This window comes from Heterocephalus glaber, unplaced genomic scaffold (genome assembly GCF_053883595.1).
Source record: "Heterocephalus glaber isolate CG9 unplaced genomic scaffold, H.glaber_assembly_v1.0 deba00001481, whole genome shotgun sequence".
NCBI lineage: Eukaryota > Metazoa > Chordata > Mammalia > Rodentia > Bathyergidae > Heterocephalus > Heterocephalus glaber.
The window spans coordinates 3,541,873-3,549,977 of record NW_028258317.1 but is presented as its reverse complement, the minus strand read 5'-3'; the positions used below and the strand labels follow the sequence as shown (position 1 = coordinate 3,549,977).

General features: G+C 43.7%; 1 pseudogene; it reads right to left on the bottom strand.

The window, feature by feature from the left end:
- Positions 1 to 1,749: 1,749 nt before the first annotated feature.
- LOC101714849 (F-box only protein 34 pseudogene) lies at positions 1,750 to 7,780 on the bottom strand (annotated as a pseudogene).
- Between the last annotated feature and the right edge of the window lie 325 nt (positions 7,781 to 8,105).

Sequence of the window (8,105 nt, the reverse complement as noted above, 5' to 3'; positions counted from 1 at the left end):
ATACCTCTTAGGCTGTAACAGAGCCTTGGGAATGGGGATACCTCATCTCCCTCTCTCTCTCACCACTGTATGTATAGTTTCCAAAACAAAGCTTAGCTCTGGCCAGTGGCACCTCAGAATTTCTACCCAGGAGCTGTTTGGAAACAGCAGTCTGCATGGAGTAAGAGGAAGGACTGAAATTCAGTGTCATAGCAAGCCCTGTGCTTCTTGTTTTAATGACAGCAAGTTTATTTGGCATGGCTTTGCTGGATACACCATGAAAAATTAGGAAAAAGCAGATCAAAACACCTCCCTCCCCTGGCCGCCCTTGTGACATCCCATACGGCCTTAGAGGTCCAAGGGGGCTCATAGTCATTTCTTTTAAACTTCTAATATAATTTTTAAATAAAGCAATACCAGAAAGAGATTATGAAAATTATGTTGTGTTTTAAATCTTTGTGTGTGCAGCTTAGACAGTATGTTCCTGTAATGGGATATAAACTTGAAATTGTATGGCAAGTTATTTCTCTTGATGCTGTAGGTAACTTCACGTGGAACACATTCATTAACCAGTCTATCCATGTGAGACCCAGGCCAACTCATCCGCATGTCCTACCTCCCACCTCACCGTGCTGCCTATGAGCTTCTCCTGGCATTTAGTTGTTGCTCACCAGGTGGCTAAGTAAATGCAGAAATAAAGAAGTGAATGAATGAAGTGCTAAGTTTTCTACCACCAGCCTCCACTATCTTGATGTGGCCTTTGTCATTTAAGAAGTTTTTATTGAAGTTTGAAAAAAATCTGTAACTGGACAGGTTAAAATAGACACGACATCATAATCTGACTACATAGTATTCTCTCTTTCTTGGTGGGTCACTAAAATATAGTGAAGGGTGGTTCTCAATGCTAATTTTAAGATTGTCCAGTTAAGCCACTTTTTGGTATCCCTTGAACAGGTTAACCTCTTACCTATTTAGTTTCTTCTCAGAAACATTCATATATTATGCAGAAAACATTCAGTTTATTTGGAAACATTCTTATTTTGTACACGATGTACAAATTCTGAGACAATTAAACACACCTATAGTGGCAACACTATCCTAGCCACATTGTAATGTCTATGTTTAGTCTTGTTGTTCATCATATACAACTGGATTTTGATTGTGTTATATACAGAGGGGCCAAAGAAGTCATCTAAAAGTAAAGGTGCTCAAGTTTAATGTGCACTTCCACAGCCCTGTGAAAAGACACCATTATGTACACTGTAAACACCACAGGGCATGAAATCCATCCCCACCCATGAGCATCAATCTCACAGGATCAAGCATACAAGGTCTAAGGTAAGGTGCCTGACTTTTCCTTTTAGGCAAACTTTTCAACCAGGGGTCTTGTTATTCTCATAGGGCACTATTTACTTATTTCAAATGTGGTGCTAGTGCTGGAAACATTCCTGGAAGCCCTGTTTGGGAACTGCCGGCAAAGCCTACAGGGAACTCCTCTGAACATCTTTGATGGTGGCAAGTCTTCATCCTTTGAGGACAGATGGAGAAAAACAGACGTAGTCATTCCTTGAATCAAATGTGAGGGCTACCTTTAAAATCATAGTACCAGTCTTGTACAGCTGGTAAATTAAGAGTTTAAAAAATGCCTGATCAATGGCAGTTCTGATGGAACAGGTGCAGGTGCTCCTACCATGACTGAGAGGCAACACTGTTTATCTAGGTATTCCGTGGTTTTAAAACTCAGCCCTCTCGTTGCCTCTCACCTGGCCTTTAGTATTCCTCTTCAGTCTCACTCCCTCTTGCTTTCTTATGCACTGCCTGGTTAAAGCTGTGGCAGGCAGAGACCCAGTGATTGTCATGAAGCCCCAGCTTACAGCCAGGAAAGCCCTTCTGAGACCAGTGGCAGCACATCCAGTATCCAGGCCTGTAAGGCAGTGATTGGCAACAGGGCTTGGGGTGCCACCAGCAAAGGGACACATCCCCTTTCACATATTTTTTCTTGCATTGCTTGCAGGGATCCTCGCTAGCATGGGACTCGAACCCAGAGTGAATCTGCTTGGCCTGATGTTGTAATATTCAATGATAAACTTGAAATAACAGCAGGTACATTTAAGAGCCACTAAACTCCTGGTGGGAAGTAACCTGAAAATTTTCACCCTAATGTGGTGGGGCAGACATGCCACGTACTGCTGAGGCTCTAGAAGCTGTTGGATTTTAAACCTGGTCTCCAGGAAGTCATGAGACACTTGCTTCTTCCAAGTGGATGCTTCAAGCACTGGCAATGTGCTTTCCACTGCAGAGGCTGGTAGAGTACGAGGCTCGGCCAAAAGATCTCTCCCCAGCACCGTCCTCAGCAGTGTCTTCAAGATGGCTACCCTCTGAGTACCCTGGGGCTGTGCTCTCATTCCACTGGGAACAGTCCAACTGATGCTGACCAGGTGGCAAAAAGAACAACATCCCTGGAAGCAGTTCTTCATGAAAGCTTAAGCTAGAAGATTGGTCTTTTTTTTGCCTTGGACACAGTGATGCAAATGCACAAAGATTTTATTATTCTCTGATCAGGCTTTTGATTAGTTAGTGGCACAAGTTCTGTACTCATACAAACGATAGCATCTGTGGGCAATTCAGTGGCTGGGGATAAGTGTGAGAAGAAAAAGGTAATCCATCAAACCCGTCCGTCATTTCCACATCATGCCTGTTGCTCGTTTTCATGGTAGTTTGCCGACCTAGCTGTAATGCCACACTGCCTGTGCAAAAATTCACACTTGCTTGCAGTCAGGGACAATTCTGAGGGGCACTGTCCCAGGCCCAGTCCCCTGTAGGAGAACAATGGTTGATGTGGCTTTTGAAGGCTGCCCTCTCCCTTTTGCACATCTTGTACTCAAGCCCTCCCTCACCCAGGATGATATCGCATAGATACAAGTGCAAGCATAATATTAAGGCTGCAAGAGTAGAAAGGGTAGAAAGCTTAGTCTCCACACCTTTGGGTTTCTTTGAGCACTTTGGCTTCTTGTTTGCCGTGACTCCCCCTTCCGAGGTACAGTGAGTTCTTTGACTGTAAAGTCAGCAGTTGTTCCATGGCTCCCTGTGGGTATCTTCATCAAAACTCCTGAGTCTGGGGATCTGCAGCACGTCTCTCTTCTGACCCTGATCTGGCATGAAGCAATGATTTTGCTCTGCAAACTCTAGAAAACATCTATCATATTGCAAGTCATATTTTGATATCATCTTGCTGATGCCTGCATCTGCCTTGATATTTATTCCAAGTGTAGGTGGAGAGGTTATGAATTTTTCAGAATAAACAGGGAAGTAGAAAACTCCAAAACAAAAACATGCAGTGTATCTATATAAGGTGTGGAGGGGAGGGAGGTTGGCTCTGATGCTCTCTTTGTGGTAATTTATGTGAGACTCACATGCCTTACCCTGCTGAGGAAGAGGAAGTCCAGGGCTGAGCTGAGAGGGAGTCCAAAGTTGTACTTGGCTGAGGAATGAGGTGTCACAATCTGGCACTGACCTGCCTCTCCAGCCCCATTCACTGTGGCTGCTGCTCTGCAGCCAAATTCATTCCTCCCTCAAGTATCATCCAAATCTTCTAGCCCTGGGTCTTTGCTCACACAGATCTCCCTATGTTTTCCACTTTCTATTTTAGTTTGAACCTGGGTGTGACTGGTCATGACCCAGGTCTAAAGGAGACATGAAGAAAGAATGGGCAACCTCAAGATACAAGCTCTCTGGTTCTATATTAATTTTCTAGGGCTTCTACAACAATGTAGCACAAATTCAGTGGTTAAAAATACAAAAAAAACCCAACCCTTTTTCTTTTATAGTTCTGGGAGCCAGATTTCTGAAATCAAGGTGTCAGCAGGACTGCACTTTCCCGTTGAGAAGTAGATCCTTTCTTTGTTTCTTCAGAGCTTCTGGTAGCATGGCAGCCTCAGTGTTCCTGGGCTGGTGGAGGCATTTCTCCCATCTCTGCCTCTGTTGTCCCCAGCATTCTTCCTTTGCATGTCCGTATGTCTCTGGGTCTTCATGTGCCATTCTTCTCTTATTATAGGGTCAATTGCAATAAGAATCCATCCTAATGACCTCATCTCAACTTGATTCCATCTGCAAAGACCTTATTTCCAAATTGGGTCAAATTTACAGGTTCAAGGGGTTAAGTCTTTAGTATTCCATTTTGGAAGAAATAATTAAACCCATAACAGGTCCTATTCACTTTTAAGGCTCAGAATCGTATCCCTGGGGAGTGATCCTTGATGCCCCCAGTAGACAGAGCCATCTGTTTCTCCATTCTCCCAGGAATCAGTCTCCATGGTGTCTTATTGTGCTTCATAGATGTGATAATTGGGGAAAAATGACTGAGAAAAATTGGTAGTGCTTGGAGAAGAAAATGTTACTTTGAGCCTGTGGTTCCTACTCCATGCTTTGCACAACTTGCTTCAGACTGCAGCTTCTCTGTATTTATCCTTTGGTCTGCATTGTGATCTGGCCCTAGGAAGCCTCTTGTAGTGTGTAGGATTGAATGAAGATGCTGGCACAAACTCATGACAAGCTGCCCAAGAGAGTCCTGGCTCATGGGTAGCCTGGGACCCCTCTGTGGTGTGTGCCTTTGTCTGCCTGCCAAGCAAAGAGGGTTCTCCAAATGATTTCTCAGGATCCTGCTGAATCCAGAAAGCAAGCTTTTCAAAAGTGACCTGTGCATGTGGCTTGGCTGAGTCAGGCTCACTTCCTTGTCCCACCCTGGTAACCATGGTTCTGTGTAGCAGCCCAGTTGGCAAGCCCAGGCTATTTCTCTACCTGTGTTCCTAAGACACGTGGCTGGGCTAAGATGAATGCCTTCAGTCTTGCCTCTGCTACTAGGTAGTGTTTGAAGCTGCCTTGCTGCCCCTTTGGAGATCAGAACCAGGTGACCTGGGGTGAATCCTAGCTACCCACAAAGCCTCCAAGTCTCAGCAATTAGTTTAGCCCTGGCCAAAGGCAGGAGGGCTTATCATTACTAAATCCATCAGAATGAGATATACCTGTTACCTATGTTCCAAATCTCAACTCCATTCTCTATGCAAAGCTCTGATGTCAAACAAAGACACAAAATTCTCTAACCCTCCATGGTCAATCTCATGTTGAGAATAAGTTTAGTGGCTACTTCCTCAAAGCATTATTGGAAGGCAGTTTATGGTTAGCAATGGTGTTCTGGAATCAGAAAGCCTACATTCAAACTCAGAGCTCAACTTGGAAACTAGGAGCAAATTACATAACCCATCAAGCTTCGGCTTCAGCTATTAGTCAGGACAACTATGTTCATTTCCTATTCTCACAAATTATCACGAGCTCAGTGACTTAACACACACAAATTATTTGCCTACAGTTCTGGAGGCCAGAAGTCTGCAGTCAGTTTCACCAGGCTAAAACCAAGGTTCCCATAGGTCTGTGTTCCCTCCAGAAGATCTGGTGGAGAATCCATTTCCTAATCCTTCTCAGATGCTGGAGCTACATTTCCAGGCTGTGGCCATTTGGCCCATTTTCAAAGACAGAAACACAGCACAGTGTCTTCAAATCTCTCTCTGCTTCCATCATCACATGAGTTTCAATCTTTTGTATGGAATATTCATTTGCCTCCCTTTTATAATGGCACTCTGAGATAATCCCGGGTAACCTCCCATCTCTAAATCCTTAATTGAATCACACCTATGTCATCTAGTTTGCTATATAAGGTAACAGTCACAGATCCAAACATTAGACCCAAGATATCTTTGAGAACCATTATTGGGTCTACCACAAGGACATTTAGAATAAAGAGCAAAATAAGAGATAATAAGAAACAAGGAAACAGATCTTCTGCAAAAGGGAAAGGGGCCAAGAGATGGGGGGTTGGGGGAGAGAAGGAGAAGGGGATGGGAAAGGATTAAGATGTGTTACATACATTCACCCTGTGCCCAAAACAAATGCTAGCATTATTTCCCACGAGTATATAGTGATAAAAATAAAAACTGTAAAAAAAAAAAAAAAGAGTACGTATTTACCAGTATAGTCGGGACAGATCCGTAAGAATGGTCTTTTGCTTTTCCGCCTCACAAGAAGGGCCAAGGTCACTCAGGGAGATCAGATTAGCAGCTAACCTGATTTAAGAACCAAGTTTGAACTATTTTTATATTTTAAAACCCTGGAATACTAGCTAAATGTAAGGCCTGCTATTAGAAATTCCTCAAGGAGCAATTCTAATGATTAAATTACACCCATCTCAAGAGTCCTGCATTAGCTAGGGTTCATTAGAGGAACAGATTTAACATAAAATTATATATATATTTAAAGGTAGGTTTACAATAGCTTACAATAACTGCCTGCAGAGTCAGGGGTGGAAAAATGCAAAAGAAGCATTTGCCCATAGAGATCCAAAGGATCCAGGAAAAAGTTGAAGGCCTAGAGCTCACTACAGAGTGCCATGCAAGTTGTTGTTAGGAAGCCAAAGGGTCTGCACTGGAAGGCTGAAGAGTCTGTGCTGGAAACCAATAGATGAACCATGGCCAAAGGTGATGGCAAAGACTGGAGAAACTCCTCTGAAGAAGTGAGCTTTCCTTCTTCTTTCCCTTTTTATTCCATCCAGGCTATAAGGCTACTGGTTGTTTCCATCCATACCCAGGGTGCCTCTTCTGGTCTTCAGTACCTCAGTCATCCACACATATTGAGAGCTGTGCTAAATCAATCAACTAGGTGTTTCTTTTTCAAGTTGACACCACAGTTAACTACCATAAGGCCTAAGCACAATGCCTGGAATTCAGTTAGTGCTCAATAAATGATAGCTATTAACATTGTTAGTAACAGTGAGGTGATACTACCCAGGGGCCTAAACTCTGCTCTGGGTAGATTAATTCCACCACGTCTTCAGGCTGTGTCTTTGTTGCTTTATTCTTTGTTGAAACAAAATACCTGACCCCTAAAGTTAAAGGAGGAAAGAAGTTTATTGCACTCATAGTTTGTAGAGGTTTCAGTTTATAGTTGGGCTGGCTCCAAGACAGGGTGGCATGGCAGAGGAGAAAAAGTTCATGGCAAGCAGAAGGCAGCAAGGCAGCAAGCATTGAAGTAGTAAAGCAGCAAGCCCTACAGCAGTCCTCTTTCTTTCCCGTATATTCTATCCAGGCTATACGTCCTTAAGGCAGGTAGCACTCACACCCAGGGTGGACCTCCCCATTATACATACCCAGAACTATCCCAAACCAATCAGTGGACTACTTTAGTAATCACACATTCTTGATCCCAGCATCACATACACACATTTAATCCCAGCATTACACACTCTAGACCCAGCCAGCCTCGGAAAAGCCCCAACTGTGACCACATGAAGCTCTGGGGAGACATCTGAAACAAGCTATAACAGGCTGCCTGTCTGCTGTTTATTCAGGCAGTATACCCGGGTCCTTGCCTTCTTGGGTACCAGTCCTCTCCTGTCCTCTCTACTTTCTCTACCCTTCTGCCTGGAATGCTTTCACTTGTGGCTCCCACAGATTTAGGATTTAATCTATCTTCCTCAGCTGGCACCCCAATCAGAAAGTTGGGTCAACACACCCATACAGCGGCCCCTAATTGGCCCAAAGAATAAATTCCCCCCTTCTTCATCTACATACGATGTGCTGTGGCCAAGAATGCACCGTATGCTTCCAAGGGCCTGGGAGGTAGCCAAGAATCCTGAGTCTGGAGTATGTGCACTGGAGCCAGGCTCTGGCAGCTGCAAGAAGTTGTCTGCTGGAGAATCCATTACTCTGAGCTGATTGGCAGAGCCTGCATGAGGGCCCCAGGAAATACCCATTTTTGTGAGCTAAGTGTGAACTTATCCTAAAGCCACAGTCTTCTCACAAACCCAAGTAGGTGCAGCCCTAGTGAATCCTCTGTTCAAGGAGGAAGTTCCCAGGGTTCCCTCAGTGTTACTGACCAATTAATCTTATTAACCTTTCAATTTTTGCTCTTCTATCACCCCTTCAAGTTTGTTTTTCCGTCTAATACTTTAGAATGCCAATCCTGGGTCAGAAACTTAGCCAGACTCTGCAAATCTAAATTCAAAAGCTACTATTTATTAAATGCTTATTATATGCTAACAAGAGAGCTTATATCAACACTTCAATTGTAATAAGATA